The sequence below is a fragment of the Carassius carassius genome, chromosome 24 (genome assembly GCF_963082965.1).
Source record: "Carassius carassius chromosome 24, fCarCar2.1, whole genome shotgun sequence".
Classification (NCBI taxonomy): domain Eukaryota; kingdom Metazoa; phylum Chordata; class Actinopteri; order Cypriniformes; family Cyprinidae; genus Carassius; species Carassius carassius.
This window is the reverse complement of record NC_081778.1, coordinates 22878318-22896799: the sequence shown is the minus strand read 5'-3', so window position 1 is coordinate 22896799 and position 18482 is coordinate 22878318. Positions and strand designations below refer to the sequence as shown.

General features: G+C 38.9%; 1 pseudogene; it reads right to left on the bottom strand.

The window, feature by feature from the left end:
* Positions 1-18482, bottom strand: part of LOC132103518 (nucleolar GTP-binding protein 2-like) — a 40712-nt pseudogene that overhangs the window by 4582 nt on the left and 17648 nt on the right.

Genomic DNA, 18482 nt, shown 5'->3' with positions numbered 1-18482 from the left:
CTGCCCTTGAATACCTGTATAGTTTTGTAATCGATCTATGAGTATGTCATGATCTATGGTGTCGAACGCAGCACTAAGATCAAGTAAGACTAGAAATGAGATGCAGCCTTGATCTGACGCAAGAAGCAGGTCATTTGTAATTTTAACAAGTGCAGTTTCTGTGCTATGGTGGGGCCTAAAACCTGACTGAAATTCTTCATACAGATCATTTTTATGCAGGAAGGTGCTCAATTGAGCAGACACAACTTTTTCTAAAATTTTAGACATAAATGGAAGATTTGAAATAGGCCTATAATTTGCCAGTACACTAGGATCTAGTTTTGGTTTCTTAATAAGAGGCTTGATAACCGCCAGCTTGAATGGTTTTGGGACGTGACCTAAAGATAACAACGAGTTAATGATATTGAGAAGCGGTTCTTCGGCTACAGGTAACAGCTCTTTTAGTAATTTAGTGGGTACAGGATCTAATAAACATGTTGTTGGTTTAGATACAGTGATAAGTTTATTTAGCTCTTCCTGTCCTATATTTGTAAAGCACTGCAGTTTATTTTTGGGTGCGATGGATGAAACTGAAGTGTTAGACGCTGTAGAATCTACATTCGCTATTGTATTTCTAATGTTATCTATTTTATCAGTGAAGAAATTCATAAAGTCATTACTATTTAACGTTGGTGGAATATTTGAATCAGGTGGCGTCTGGTAATTTGTTAATTTAGCCACTGTGCTAAATAAAAACCTTGGATTGTTTTGGTTATTTTCAATGAGTTTGTGGATATGCTCTGCCCTAGCAGTTTTTAGAGCCTGTTTATAGCTGGACATACTGTTTTTCCATGCAATTTTAAAAACTTCCAAGTTAGTTTTTCTCCATTTGCGTTCAAGACTACGAGTTACTTTCTTGAGAGAGTGAGTATTACTGTTATACCATGGCACAGTACGTTTTTCTCTAACCTTTTTCAATTTGATGGGGGCAACAGCTTCTAATGTATTAGAGAAAATAGTGCCCATGTTGTCAGTAATTTCGTCTAATTCATGTGTATTTTTGGGTACAAATAGCAGTTGAGATAGATCAGGCAGGTTATTTGCGAATCTGTCTTTGGTGGCTGGAACAATAGTTCTGCCCAGACGGTAACGCTGAGACATATAGTTAATATCAGTTATACGCAGCATGCACGATACAAGGAAATGGTCTGTAATATCATCACATTGGGGTACAATATCTATAGCAGTAAGATCGATTCCATGCGATATAATTAGATCTAGTGTATGATTAAAACGATGAGTGGGCCCGGTGACATTTTGCTTGACTCCAAAGGAGTTTATTAGGTCAGTAAACGCAAGTCCTAATGTATCATTTGCATTATCAACGTGAATATTAAAATCTCCCATGATTAGCGCCTTATCAACTGTAACTAGAAGGTCTGAGAGGAAATCTGCAAATTCTTTTAGGAATTCTGTATACGGCCCTGGTGGTCTATACACAGTAGCCAGAGCAAGAGATACATTAGATTTCTTTTGCATGTCTGACAGTGTAACATTTAGCAGAAGTATTTCAAAAGAGTTAAACCTGTATCCTGTTTTCTGGGTAACATTGAGAATATCACTATATATTGTTGCAACACCTCCTCCACGACCAGTCTGACGGGGCTCATGCTTATAACAGTAGTTTGGTGGAGTAGACTCATTTAGACCAAAATAATCATTTGGTTTTAGCCAGGTTTCAGTCAAGCAGAGTACATCAAAACTATTTTCTGTGATCATTTCATTTACAATAACTGCTTTGGGTGTGAGTGATCTAATATTTATGAGCCCAAACTTTAAAAATTGTTTTTGTTCATTTACTTTACATTTTTCTGGTTTAATTACGATAAGATTTTTTCTAGATCCTACATTATATTTTGACCTCACTATTCGGGGAACAGACACAGTCTTAATAGTTTTTACAGCACAAGTACTTTTATCATTTAAGCGGGTGGAACAAAACTCATCATAATAGTTATTAGAGAATTGTCTTACTAGTCACATGGAGCGAAGTGTCCTGGAGATGTTGTCAGAGAGCAGCTCCGCTCCGATTCTGCTGGGGTGTAATCCATCAGCGCGAAACAGCCTAGGACGCTCCCAGAAAAGATTCCAGTTATTAACAAATAGCAGTTTCTGTTCTTTACACCATGACAACAACCATTCATTTAAAGCAAAAAGTCTACTGAACCTTTCGTGTCCTCGTCGATACGTGGGCAGTGGTCCTGACACGACGATCGTCGCCGCGGGCGTCGTGCTGCGAACCGTCTCGATCAGGCTGCTGAAGTCCCTCTTCAGCGTCTCCGTCTGCCGCAGCGTGGTGTCGTTAACCCCGGCGTGAAGCACGACCGCTCTGGGGCTCTCGTCGACCTTCAGGATCGCGGGTATCTGCGCAGAAACATCGAGAACACGAGCACCAGGCAAACAATGAGTGTGCACTTTACCTTCGGCTAACGTAGCACTTACGTGTCGGACGATGGAGTCTCCGATGATCACAGCGTCGCGTCCTGTCTCGCGGAGGGGAGCGAAGCGGTTCCGGATGGAGATGTCGAAGGCAGGAGGGGGAGAAGTCGTCGCCCGGGACCCGGCTCGCGTCCTCCGCTGTGGATGCACCCATTGTCCGTGGTGTCCCGGCGTCGCAGTGAAGGACATCTGGGAAGATCGCGTCCTGGGTGCACCGGGCCTGTGCAGAGAAACACACGGAGTAGACGTGGTGGGACTGTTAACAGATCGCTGTATACTTACCCCGGACTTGTGAGCGTCAGCCCGGGATGATTCCAGCGCGGTTCTCCGCTCTCTCAGCTGGGCCTGCCTCACCTCCAGGTCGCAAATCTGCTTTCCCACGGCCTCGAGCTCGAGCTGCACAGAGTGGAGACATTCATCCGCCATTAAAGCAAGTAACAGTGAGTACAGCAGTGGTAATGTGTGTGAATAGAGTATTAGCAATGTTAGCGCAGTTAGCTGCAACCACGCCGCTGATGCTAACGGGCTAAAAGCTAATAGCGGACCCGGGAGATCAAAATAAAACTAGTGATAGCGAGGCGCTCTGATTGTTTTTGTTGTAGAATACAATAGAGGATATATTCACACGTTATATAAACGGAAACGATGATGTATACAATTGATTTTTGAGTTAAAAATAGTCAATGAAAAGAATATAGTGACGGAGCTCAAACGCAGTACAGCCGCCAACCATACCAATTCGTTCGAAGGGGAACTGCACTAGAGGAAGAGGGCGCAATGGCGCTTTTGGGGTGGCCGGTGGGTTCACCAACTGACATTCCCGACAAGACGCGCACCATCTGTGCACGTTCTCGTGAATGCCCGGCCAAAAAAATCGGGTCAATAGACGATTTAATGTGGCTGTCATACCTAAATGCCCTGCCATTGGATTACAATGCGCCGTCTGGAAAAGCATTTCCTGACGGCTCCGAGGTACTAATAATTAGGTGGATCTTCTTTTGTCTGAGCGTCATGGGTCACTCGATACAACCGGTCCTTAATAACGGCAAAATACGGATAAGAGAGCACGTGGTCAGGATGGAGGACCTGCCCATCGATGGAACGGACCTGTTCGAATGCATGTTTGAGGGTCTCATCCTGGGGCTGCTCCAGAGGAAAGTCATCGCGACTGGAAAGGTTTAGCCTCGCCAAATCGCTCGGTTCCCCTGAAGCTTCACCACTGGGTCCTGGCACAGATTCTCCCACCTGAGTGCTCCCCCCGCCCTCCAGCCCTCTCTTCTTCCCAGAGGCATCCACTGTTAAACACCCCAATAATTGTTCAAAAGCTGGCCAACTGGTCCCCAAGATTGGTGGATGCTGGAGGCACAGACTAACGGCCACCTCCACATAATGCTTTTGTCCCCTAAATTTGATGGCTATGGGGTTTACGGGGTATTCCACTATGTCCCCGTGCACACACCTCACTTTAACCATGCGGTCTGTATCCAATGCCCTGGATTGTATCAGGCTTTGATGGATGGAGGTCTGGTTACAACCTGAATCCACCAAAGCCTGATAGGTCCACCCTTAATACTCACGGGTATTTGGTACAACCTGGCTTGATCGGGGGCAGCCTGCGGGTCATCCGGGATCCTCCGCCAGTTGGATGGCCAGATCCAGTGGCGCCGGCCGGTGGCACTGGACCCACTGGGTGGTTCTCTTCGGGAGTCGCGAGATGAACTGCTCCAGTACCACTTTGTTGATGATGGTCTCGGCGTCGCTTCCTCCGGCCAACAGCCATTTGCGGCACGAGTCCCGGAGCTGCTGAGCTAAGACAAAGGGCCGGCCCGCTTCAGTCAGTTCTAACGACCAGAAGCGCTGACAGTGCTGCTCGGGGCTGAGGCCGACCCTTTGGAGCACTGCTCTTTTTAAGTCTGCATATACAAGGAGGTTCTGGATGGGCAGTTGTTGAGCAGCCTTCTGGGCCTCACCCGACAGCAGAGGAATCACCCGCACCGGCCAGCTGTCTGTCGGCCACCCACACGCCTCGGCCATCCTCTCAAACAGGTCGAGAAATGCTTCTGGATCATCCGTTGGCCAACCTCATCCGAACCTCCCGGTCCAGCAAGCTCTGGAACAGCTCGCGGTCCTCCTGCTGGACCTGCATCATTGCCTGAAACCGATGTTCATGGTCGGCCCGCAAGTCCAGCAAGGCTTGATGGTGTTCCTGATGCAGGCCCGCGAGCGATGTGATGATCTCCGCAAACGGCGTTCCCAATGGTCCTGAATGAGGTTGCATGGCGGTGTCGTTCTCCTTCCTTACCGGGTTTCGGCACCAGTGTGATAAAGTTCTTATGTAAGAGAAGGAAGGAGACCAGGGTCGCCATTTCTGAGGCTCGTGGTTTTTTTTATTAATCAACAAAAATAAAACAAAGTCGTGCCACCTGCGCATTCACTTAATTCAAACCACTGCTGGGCAATTCACAGTCTTGCTTTTCACGTTCCTGCTTGAGTCCCCACTAGTCCTCAGCTCTCTCTGCCCTCGCTGGTTAGCGGCTGGCTTAAATACCGCTTCCCCACGCCAATCACTGCAATGAGAAGCAGGTGTCACTCGTTTTTCACTTGACCCACTTACCACCGCTCGTCTCTTCACTCTCTCTCCCGTCACAGATCTCGCTGAACCACGCCTCCCCTGCCACACCGGAAACAGAGGATTCTTCTTCCTGTGGTTCTCCAGTCTGCTCTTCCACTTTTTCCTCATCCTCCTCATTTTCCACGTCTTGCTCATCTTCTGACCAGGAGGGATCCAGTATGTCAGGTATCTCAACAGGCACAAGGTCCTCCTCGCTGAACTCCGGAGCGATGTTTATTTTGCCAAAGTTCTGCTTGACGTTGCTGGAGATATTCTGCATCTCCTCCTTTTTCTGTCTCAGCAGCTTTTGATCTTCCAGCTGGCTAGATGAGGTCCCCTCCAAATCCTGAACTTCAAGTCTGTTTCCCAACTCCAACTTCTTGGTCTCCATCTCAGGCATTTCCAGCATTGCTTGTACTTTGTTCTGAGTAGAAAGATCAAGTGTCCGTTTAAGACTATAAATGTTTAAAAGTGCATTAGGGTCTGCCAGTATAAAGTCATAAATAAAATTAAAGTTATTTTGTTGGCCACAATGACTTAAAAGAGGATTTGTACCAAGTAATTCAATATCCATTAAAGAAGTTACATAGAAAGAATATCTTCTGAGGTCTTTAAAAACAACAAAGCTCTAATTTTAGCAAAACATTCAACAGTGATGATATTGGAAAACATTTTTGAATATTAAATTGACATTTCCAAAGACTGAGCAATTGTTTTGGCTAAAAGAAACTAAACTTTGTGGGATATTAAGAACAAATGTCCATTTACCTCTTCATCCATCTCGCCTCCTGGAGGTTTGACAAAAAAGGGGATGTGTCCCCTCTGCCAATCATTCAAAACCATTTTAGACACGGTAGACAGATCTGGCTCTCCAGCCTATAGAAGTGGAACAACACAAAATAACAATCATTACAGCACCTACATGTACAGTGTTTGGACAGAGATGAAGATGTGGACAAAAAAAATACAACCTATCCTTTTTTTAAATATCTGATTCTGTACTAAATCTTAGTGGTTTTGGCATTCGAGTATAGTAAATTGGCTATCCAAACTTAAAACTAAATGTTTTTCACCGGCTTAAAGTAAGCAAACTGTCCCATCTCAATCGGCCACTCTAGAGGAAAGAATAAAGAAATGTGCCACAAGCACCAAGCTGACAGTTCATTTTATCAGATACTCCACAATCAGGCCAGACCTTAAGCAGTTTTCCGGTGCTTTTCCAGGAAATCCTCGGCAGAGCTCCAGGACGGAATACGGTATGTCTTCTGGATGTACTCTGCTTTGGCTCTCTCCAGCACTGCTTCGATGTGATCCTCTGGATTTCGGATCTTCTCAACTTGAACCTAAATGCAACAGATACAAAGTGAGCAGATAAAGCTGCTGGGATTGCCAAATGTGAATGAAATGTTGAATTTGAGTTTCAAGGTCATCATACCACTCCCTTAAGCACAATGTCAGTCTCACTGTCTTCAGAGGGATAGACAACGTCAAGACAGTCAATGAGAAAAATGTGTCTCATTAGTGTGATATACTGCCATACCTTTCAGAAAGAAAGAAAACATTGTTTATGGCATAAAGGTTGAGCTTGAGCCATCTGACAGAATGCCCATAGATTCATCCATTAACTCCATTTAAGAAACCACAAGACCGAAAACATTTCAATATAACAAACTGCATTTGAATATACGCAATTTATAATAACTTTTGACAAGTTAGCAAGCAGTCAATTAACTTTTAAGTTTATAAAACTAAATAGATTGTTTATGAATATTGCTGCCTGGCCAAAGGCCTAAACAGTGATTCAGGCAAACGTAACATTTTAACAATGGAAAAACTAGATAAGGAAGCACAACAATTTTTTTAACTATTAAAATCAAATCAAACATATCTAGCTATCTATCTATCTATCTCATAATTAAACTAGAAAGACTGTTGTAAAAAGAAAGGACAATAGGAGACAGAAAATGTCTACTAATTGAAGAATCATTCAAATCAGGGCACACATGGGAAATTTTTAAAGATACAATTTATCATTTAAAACATAAACACAAGATTTGTTTATAATTTGATTTTAATCTGGCGTCAGTCAGTAATGTTTTTCATTTGCTGTGCACTTTCACTCGCTCTCTGAAAAACCATTTCTCAGTTCCATGTTTGTAGAATAAGAGGAAAAATTTGACAACATAAAAAAGTAATTTCACGCAAAAACATGGATACACAAAAGTAGCAGCCAAAACCAAAATGCTGAAAACTTAAGCCATCCAAAATATTGCCACATGTCAGGAGATGGCAGGTAACCTTACACTTGCTAAAAATATCTGAATCATTTAATGTCATGTACAAGAAGAATCCCTCAATCGTCTGATGTTCATGATCAGTATGTTCGTCTCATCAAAAATGAAAACTCTTAAATAGAAGATTACTTAAAAACAGTGTAATGAGTTACTATTAATAGTGTTTTTTGTCATATTTGGCTCCTGGTATACAGCTTTTGTCAACATTCATATACACTGTATGGAAAATGAACATTGTGCTAAAATTATACTTTTGTGTCTTTAGGGCGAAAAAAAAATGTCACTCAGGTTTGGAATGGGATTAGAGTAAGCAAACTGATTAAAGACTTTTCATTTTTGGGTAACTATGCCTTTGGCGGGGGGGGGGCATATAGAAATCCATATAGATATGTTAAAATCACATTCCTGAGATGGAAAGAAAAAGCTTCTGAGGTCTAACCTTTGTCTCACCAGCAAGTGGTGCCACGTTACAGACTCTTTTGGAGCGCAGGGTATTGATAACAGAGCTCTTTCCAACATTGGGGTAACCAATGAAGCAAACACTGATCTGCTTTTTGTCTGAGCTGAGCTGAGCACAAATCAATATGGACATGTCAAGACTAGGCAAACGTCATTTTGAAAAGGTAATTAAATAGAAGAAAAACACACATACAGTCAAGTCTTCTGATTTAATGTCGGTTTCATGATATCAAGGTCAGGAAAACAAGATCATCTTGGATCAACCCTTCTCCCAATAATTTGCACACATTTCCTTTCATTATACACATTTAAATAGGGGGCCCAAAAAATAAAGACTTCATACACAACCTACAAAGGCCTCTTAAATGCCATTACACCTGCAGATTTATTTTGCACCCATAGCAACCGGGATATTTTTGCACCGCTGTTTTCTAACTCTTAAAAGAGTGTCTTCTCATATAACTCTCAACAAAATTTATGTTATGTGAGCCCACTCTCCTTTTTAGTATTTCCAATTTTTTGTTTACTGTGCTCACAAAAATAGCTATGAGGCAGATGTGAAGACAGGACAGGAGCCCAGTAGCATGTGAGGATGGGGTATATCTGGTACCCAACCAAACCACTGCTTTCTACATCTGCGGCCATTCTGTACTAAAAAACAGAACGACCTTGTCCTAAAACTGCAGCTGATGTAGATTGAAACTGCTGTGTGTTTAAAACCTGTTGACCCCCACCCCAGTTTCCAAGGCACAATAATATGTATGAGCATTTAAAAAAACGCTGTAAATGTTTAAAGGCTGACCTTGCCAAACTGCCACAGGAGCTGGATAAGGAAGCCCTTGCCGAAGGAGTTGGTAAGGCTGGCATGAAAGGCCAAAGTGGGGTATTCCTGAGAGAGAACCGCAACCCAGCATTTCTACAACACAGACACAAGAATAAGCAATAATTAAATAACATACATAGAATTATCCTATAATGTGAATGAACAACAGTATTCATTAACGTTCCTATGAATGATTTATAAAATGCCTGAATGTACAAAAAATGCTCCTAAAAGCATCCCTCTTTATAAATCACATTACATCAAATTCAAAAGCACTCTAAACATATAAACATATGTGACCCTGGTCCACAAAACCAGTCTTAAGTCGCTTAGGTATATTTTGAGCAATAGCCAAAAAAAGCATTGTTATCTATCAAAATTATAGATTTTTCTTTCATGCCAAAAATCATTGGGATATTAAGTAAATATCACGTTCCATGAAGATATTTTGTAAGTTTCCTACCGTAAATATATCAAAACTTAAATTTTGATTAGTAATATGCATTGCTAAGTATTTCGATTTTTTGCACCATCAGATTCCAGATTTCAGAAAGCTTATTTATTCAGCTTTCAGATTCAGAATTTTTAAAAATTGACACTTAAGACTTTTTGTTGTCCATGGTCACATATTAGTACTTATATACTGTATAATACCTACCACTATATAGACAAATGTTTTGCAGATGTTTTGAAACATCTCTTAGAATTCAATTGTTTCTATTACTACAGGTCTATTTACAAACATTTGTGGAAAAAATAGGTCATTCGGAAGAGCTCAATGAATTCAAGTGTGGTATTGTGCCACCTTTGCATTAAGTCATTGCCAATAACGTCCATAGCATGGGGAAAAATGCTACGGAAGATAATTGGGACTACCAACAGTTTGTTTACCAACATTCTTCAAAATGTCTTCTTTTTTGTTTATCCGAAGAACGAAATTCATACAGGTTTGGAACAACATGAGGGTGAGTATAACATAAGAGTGGGCATAATTTGCCTATTTATCTTTCATACTTTTCATAATTGATGTTGAATTATTTTAATAACCGGTATGTGAGAATACATTTTTTTTTTTTACACATGCTCTTCAGATGGAATACACATATGCTTTTCATGTCAGTTTGTACCTTTAGAAATCACTTTTAATATAGGAAGAAACCCATAGGATTTAGATTCAAATCTGGAAACACGTGCTAAATTTCTACAGTCTAGATTCTAGAAGTGATCTATGAAATTGTTTTTGATAAGCAAGAACAGATTAAAACACACACACACACACACACAAGGGCACAGGCTGCCAAACAATAAACACCGCAGAATGATTAGTGATTCCGTTTCAACAACAAAATGAATGGGTTTCCCAATCATTCCCAGTCAGAAATCTAAAGGAGGTAGGCAAATGCTTTGTTGGCTTGAATGCAAAGGGCTGCAGCTTATAAAAAGCAGGTATAACTCCCTCATTCCCTCATGTTGTTGCATTTCAGAATCACCAATAACATGAATTACAAACAAGAACTACAGATGGTAAAGACAGAAAAAATATCTGGGAAGGAGCGTTTAACTGGTTAACTAAATTTTAAACAAGGCAAGATAAACATGCCTGTCTGTTCAGTGAAACAAACTCCAGAAACGGTAGAATTGATAACGACGTCTGAAGATTCGATCACCTGCACAAAACATTGTTCATTTTAGGATATAACGTCATTGAGCAGTGCTATGGTTTTTTCCCCCCTATAACTTTTAATGGTGTTGGAAGATGGTAATAGCTACCTTATAAATCTTCTTTGACTGCCTTTTCTTAAAGATTTCCTCCCGAGCCTCTTCCCTGCAGTGAAGGGAAAATTAAACAGCTTTAAATCATTTATAGAGTCTTCTCATGATATATAAGTCATGTTTGCTAGAAAAACAAGGCCTGTTTTTTCTGTAGTAAGTACAGAACTATATATTTATATAATCTCTAGAAATCATTTACTCACTTGACTCCGCTGTCCTCAAATACCAAATCACGGTCTTTGTCAGCACTGTAGCTCTGAGCAGAGACCTCTGCCTGTTCAGCAAACTCTCCCACAGAAAAGGTGGGCCTCTTTCTTTGTGCCTTTGGGCCCAAACGTGGTTTCAAACGTCTCTGTGTCCAGAATGTGCACCTTGGAGTTCTACAAAAACCAGAGGAAGATCATTTGAGAAACGGATTTCATGACAACTTTTATCATCTTCATCCGAATCTTCTTAGCTTTTGTAATTTATTTGATGATGCATCTGATATTTCAGCTCTTGCAAGCAATACGACAGCTCTCTGTGCTGCTATTAATAGGAAAGAACCCCCAATGATTTATGGTAGAGCAGAGTGTACTCACTGCACATTCTACAGCTAAGAAGAGTGTGTCATAAAATGTTGTGCCACGCAAAACAACATGATTTCTTCTATAAAGCATATACGAATTTGGCTTTTTTCACATTGCACATTTTGTTTCCTTATCTTATATTGAGGATTGACATTCTGTGTGATGAAATGGTGAAATCAGTTTGTTTAGACAGTGTAGCCTTCACTTTATCTACTATAGTAAAGATTTATACCTAACATCATACTAAGTGACATAATTCACTAAAGGAGGGTAAATTAGTGTATTTGGCCACAGCTCCAGAAAGCACTGCACACTGTTGAATCCTGGACATGGAAAACTTTAAATCTGATCTGACAGTTTAAATACTTTACAAAAAAATCAGATGGTAATCTACAGTTCTCAAACTAAATGCAGATGTAGTTTACATTTGGTAAACATCAGCTTTCATGCATTCTTTTAAATATATAGAATGTTATGTACAGTACTGTTCCAAAACTTGTGCTCAGTTTTTGTTTTTAAAGAAATTAATACTTGCATTCATCAAAGATGCATTAAATTGAATAAAAGAATATAATTCATATTACAGTTTTTACTGAATTTGTGATTAAATTATTAAATAAACAGCCTTACGAGCATAAGATATTTCTTAAAAAATACTTTTGAATTTTAGTGTATATAGAACATATACTTTAACAAAAAGACAACTAAAAATGCAAAAGTCAATGAATAATGACAAAACTTCTTACAGTTGAAGTATGTAACTGGACCAGGCCAAATTGCAATCTATAATGACCTAAAAGCAAAAGGGAAGCCATACCACTGTTGCAACAGAGGATGGAATAAAACAAGCAATTTACAGATCTTGTCAAAGCCAGTTACATTTCTCGTAAGAAATTCTACTTCTTGTAAAACTGCATTTCTTCGAAACAGTTGACGTGGATGATAAAAAAACAACCTGATTTGAGTCTAACCACAACATCACAACATGTTCAAAATATTTCTGAGAAAGAGAAAAAATGTGCACAAACAATGGGCATTATGGCACATGCTGGAGAGGAGACTCAAACACCACAAATCAAAAAGAGTGGACGAAAATCAATAACTGACACAGTTTTGCCAGCTCCCTAAAAAATAAACAAGAACATAAACTGTGTCACAGTCCTGAGACATAGAACAAAAGTAAATTGGGACATTCATTATGCATAGCCCTAAAAGGTTTTGCTCACACATGGAACAGTTTAGATGCTGAAGCAAATGGACAACATTTGCAGATGGAACAAGAAGAACAAAGCATAACCTTACATTTTATTCTGAGCTCATATTTTTTGCTCTGTTCTTTACTACTGCTAGACAGCAGGCCCTCAGGTGCCAAAGAGCAAGTTCTACCACGGGTCAGGCTATGTCCTCGCTACACCATCAGACTAATAAAATCACTGTACCATTATCATGACACAACAATTGTACTTATTGTGTTCTTACTATAGTGCCGCATGCGTTACGTAAAGTCCACAACTTACAAGATGTTTAGCCAAGAGGTGATTTGGCTAAACAGAAAAACTGTTTTCTCATTTATGAGCAAGGAATTCCAGAAATGAGCAGCTGACCATTCAAGTCAGAAATTAACTCTGTGAAGAGGCAATTTTCCCCTTGGAGTTTAATGTCTGAAACATTTTTGTTTAAATAAAGCTATATTTTTAAATGACAACACACAGTCATATCAATCATATCTGACGCTAACTTTGGAACGATCTACGTAGACAGAAACCATGTATCATAAAATTTAATTGTTAATGTCAAGTTAATGTCAAGCCCTGCTTGTGACTGTCCATAGACTGCCAAGTAAGTTACACTGTCAAGGTCCAGAAAAGTATGAAAAGCATCGTCAGAATAGTCCATCTGCCATCAGTGATTCAACCGTAATGTTATGATGCGACGAGAATATTTTTGTATGCGAATAAAACAAAAATAACGACTTTATTCAACAATTCCTTTGTCAACAGTCTCCTCTGTGTCTCTCCACATCACTCAAACTGTCTACACTCTTCTGTGTCAGCCGCGCCACAAGAATGCTGACAAAGGGATTGTTGAATTAAGTCATTATTTTTGTTTTCTTCGCTTACAAACAGTATTCTCGTCACTTCATAACGTTATGGTTGAACCACTGATGGCAGCTGTACTTTTCTGACAACGTCTTTCATACTTTTCTGGACCTTGACAGTGTAACTTACTTGGCAGTCTATGGGACAGTCACGAGCCTTGGATTTTCATCCAAAATATCTTAAATTGTGTTCTGAAGAAGAACAAATCTTTCACAGGTTTGGAACAACATAGGGTAAGTGATTAATGACAACATTTTTAATTCTGGGGTGGAGTATCCCTTTAACTTCGGATCACATTCTGAGGTCATGTGATCACTTATCAATAAAATATGCAAAACAATTAAACGTGAAATACTACTTTTTATATAATAAATAGTTTATTGTGAGCAGTGTAAGAAATGAATCAGGATCTGGATCAAAATGGCACTAAAAGAAAACAAACATATACTTAGAATATTTAAAGTGTGACAGGTATTGTAAGTGACATTGTGAAACATTGTGGTGGTAATCTAGTACGAGTTTGTAATTAATTTATTCTTGAACGCTTATAAATGTAATTTAAAAAAACGGCACTTTGGTACACAAACATGATAAGTCTTAATAATACAAGTGTCAGCAGCCATTGATAGGACACCTGAAGCATGACAGAAGTCATGGATGCACGAAATCAACGAGTAACCCTGTAAACATAGAATAAAGTTGCTCTAACAAAAGATAACAGTGAAAACAACTACAGAACGTCTCGTATTCCTCAACAAGAGTTGGCTATGCTTTAGCTATCTATCAATTAAAAGCCAAACTTTTTATTAAATCTTACCGGGATTACTGCTGGAGTTTGAGGAATTTATGGAGCTTTTTCCCTTGAATTTTTGTTGACTTTTGTGGTAGATTATTCCGGGACAGTCCTAATACTGTAAATAATTAAATATAACAGCGTCTTAGTCCACTGTAGATTTCCACGTTACAATAAACCACAACCCCGGAGATGAGTCATAATTCAGTAGACGACTATTCACTGTTTTTTCTCTCTCTCCACGATTAAAGCAAAGCTGTCAGTGTCTTATCAGACCAAAATCACAGTAAATTACAAGCATCTACAAAGCCACAATTTAATTTAGCCATATTTATGTCAATGTACGCAAGGTAATAAACCTGTCTATGGGTGGTTAACATATACCGAGGAAATAAAACCGTTTCAAACAACATTAAACGTCTTTTATAGTACATGAAGTTTTATGACCTTATAACAGTTTATTAACTACATGGAGTATTTGTAATTTTAAAAATGCCTGTATAACACAGCAGAACCACTAAATGAAAAAAAGTGGTAAAAAAAATTCTCATTGCTTCATTATTTAGCCTAACAAAATCTTGATGTTGTTAAAAAATATCATGCGCCAGTCAACATGTTTTACTTTCCAAGTCTTTTTTAGAAGACTGAAGCAGCACAAATCTGGTAACCCTGAGCTATTTGTTTTACTCAGCATTAAAGTTAAGTAAAAATATGTCTTCTTAGACAAACACAGCATCAGTACAGTTATCACTCACATATTGTTTAATTAACAGGACAAACATATTTAATTGGGAAAACTTTTATTTGCATTTTATTTTAGAATGACTTTATAATGTACACATACGATTCATGCAGGACTCCGCATACCCAGAAGAGGGCATGCCGGGATAATTGCTGCTTCAGTTGCATTGTCCTGTCCCATGTCTTTGAGCTTCGACCAGTGTCTGTTTGTTACATTGAATCAAAACTTTGTCTTATGCTTTTAGACTGATTAAAGAGAGCCATTTGAATTCTTAAATTTGACATTACAACAAGATGTATGACTTACCTGTTTTCTTACAGCACATGTTCTACTCTACAAGATTACATTCCACTCAAGGTAAAGGAAACAAATTGGAAAAAGGAACTATAAACTTCCATACTGTCAAAACAGATTTAAAGCAAACATTACACAGATGCATTTAAACAGTTTTCAGCTTGGACCAACAATACATGTTATGTTGCCAGCCAGTGTATCGTGTAAACTTAAAACCTGAACAGAGCCTGTGTGGAATGCATAGATAATGGCTTCTGGGGCGGCCCGCACAGTCAATGAGAACCAGGCATACCTTGAATAATACTAGTATTCTATAAACATACCACTGGAATCTCGGAAAATACCAGAGATTGTCTTTAATGGTTTGATGTTTTCACTAAGCTAAGATTTTTATTTACAAATTAAACCCTGTCCTTCTTTTCTTTTCTTGCATTTTCTTTTATTCCAACAAAATAAACAAACAAAATTATCATTTTCTACCCTTCTTAGGCGAAAGAAATGAATTAAAAAAAAGTACAAGGAATGAAACTCAGTATAAAGAATGTCTTAAGTTGCATAGTCTTTTAAGAGCAATGGAAACTTGTGCACTGATTTGCACTAATTTTGTAGAAACAGTGCAGTCTCTGTTTTTTTGTTTTTTGGTCATGTTTTTCTCCAATTGTTCGCTTTCACTAAAATCAAATGTGACAACATCAGATATGCACTGCAAATAGAGGTCAACCAAGAAAGAAAACAAAAACAATGCATACATTTTAAGACCCACATTTCACTGACATCCAGCTTGCTTAAACTAGAAGATGACATCATAAAAGAAAATGAGAGGCAAATTTCTCAGAGACGTTTTCTCAGAGGTCTTTGAAAGGCTGTTAAATTTGAATGGAGTTGCTGTTGCATGAAATTCTATATTTTGTTTCAAATCCTTTTATGAAAGCTCCAGACTCTTTGCTAATTTTGTGATAAATACACAATAAAAACAATCCTCTTCAAAATTGCTGTCTATGAAAAACTGTCATCAAGTAAGTAAGATACAAACAAGTAGAACTATACATGATTTGGCTGCATTGAATATTTGAATATTAAAGATCTAGATATTTAAAGAATATCTGGAGAATCATTTTTATTCCAGGAAGTTGTTGAGCTACTTTTGATGTGCAATTGTCCATTTAATACATGGTTACACTTGCCAGATATAATCATAATAAATAAAATGTAAACAAAACTGTGGTTCCCATTGCACTGGAATGGTGAATCTTTTTTTCTGACACTAAAAGTCAAGTGAGGACACCACAGTTTTAAGCACTAAATAACAGCCCAGGTTGCATTAACTCTTCTTAGATAATAGACGATACTACACAATGTTATCCTAAAAAAAGGATTCAGTATATTTTATCGAGCAATTCAGCAGCAGTTGCAAACAGGTGCTCCAACAATGGATACCAGAGTGAGAGGTATTTTTTAAGATGGCTTGCTGATAGGTCCACTTTGTTTCAGTCAGGGAGGGAGAATTTGCTTGTTTGATTTTTCCGTCAAGATTAGGTAAAGTTGCAGGGTCATGCTATCACTTCAGGTATTCACTTAATCTGTTCTCAGCACTGCCAGTAAACTGCCCGGCATCCACACGGGAGAAAGTAATGATGGATCGATACCATAGAACCTCTAGTGCTGCTAAACCAAGTCTGTTTTAAGTCTAGCCAAAACAAACAAGCTCTTCCATCTCCAAAAAGTTAGACAAGCTGTCATGAAGTTCTCGTCTTTCATTGCATCACATTAGTGCATCTGGTTTTCCGATGGTCCTCAGGTATTTGAAGGGGGGTTGGGTCTAATTTGAATGGTCAGGCATCAAATAATGAATTGTGGTGAAAAAAAATGAATAAATAAACGAATTTGAGCTTATAAAAAGCTCACATCACAAGGCAGCCCAGGAGCCACTGAGTCCAGTGGTTATCTTTTACCCTTTAACATAGATAGAGACAACAGTGCAGGCCATTTAGCTCTCAGTAATGTTCTTTCTGACTTAGACCTCTGTTCTTTGTTCGCTACCTAGGCTGTAAAGTGTGACGCAAGCCCATCTCTCCAGAGGAAGTTACTCAGTAAAGATCAAAAGGCGGCACACTACTGTAATCGATTTCATCTCCTTAAAAACATTCAGTTTCCACCCTTTCATTTAGTGGTTAGAGGAAAAGACAATCAGTTCACGTAAGAGCTTAAGAAAAGTTATTTGCTGAATGTTGATTGAGTGCATAATGTTCAAAATGAACACATCTGTGGTCAGCTCTGATCACCGGCTCTGCCAGTCTGGCTGAGTAAGAGCAGGTTGAAAAGAACCACTAAATCATGGAAAAGTTATATAATCTCATTCACTTGTAAGAAGTTAATGTGTAATTGTGTTACAGAAGCACTATAAAATATAAGAAAGTTTCAAAATTAAATTAGTCATGGAAGAATTGTTGGCTATGCTACGGAAATATTTTGAAGAACTGAGAATTTGTTTGAATGTAATTGAACCAAAATCATTACACTCCCTTTACAATATGATTCCTATTCACATAACTCCAAGAGGCCGGAAGATCTATACCCTTTTGTTTAGAAGTTACAGAAGGTCTTTAGTGTTCTTTTACATCTGAATAGACCAAACAGGTAAGATTCAGATTATTTTACCTGTACATTCAATCTCTACATCTAACTAGGATGTGAATATGTTTTCATGTATCTTGTCAAAAACTGCACTTTGTGAAAGATTTTTGATGCTTTCTCTTTTCCTTATGTACACATATATATAAAATGAGTGTATCAATACAGGCCAAAAAGCATGTTTATTTAAATATCGACTTTGAGTGTCAGCAAAATAGTATTTTTATAGGATAACAGGGAAATTTGTTAAAAAAAAAAAAACTATCCTTAGATTCCTCAACGCCTTTGACTGTGAAATCAAATGTTTTTTTTTTCCCATTTCTCTTCTCTACTCTTCACTCAAGCCCATGTATGTTTGACATCAAACTTACCAGAGATAATAAGCGTTTTGGTCTGATCATGTTTATTCAGAAAGTTTTCAGCAGCTGTTTCCAAGAGACTCATATGTGGTTAGGGTAAATATAGGTCTATGACTTGTCATATGTCATCTTCAATCCCACCTTTATATTCCTTTATTGCTGACAGAATCATAAACCAGCCAGCATTTGCAAGGTGAATCACTACATACTCCTCTTTCAGTGTTACAGGGTGGGCATGTTGTTTGTGTGCCCTTAAAATTCAATCAAGTATATGCCTAATGTAATTAGGTTTCTATGATCCTTGGCTTTAGCTGAAGAGTCTTCTGATGCACCTAGATGGCACGGTTTATCGATCCATCACACTTGATGTTCTCCTGGGATGTAAATTTACATGAGTTATGGATGCACTTTAGATACAGTGTGTTGATACCTAGGTTGTCCAGGGTAAGGGCCCTTCGTAACCACAATCCAACAATATAACAGACCATCTCCAAGGTGCTTCTGCTGCCTTCTAAGGTTACACATTCACTTTCTGTTGAGTGTTTTCACACTACCTC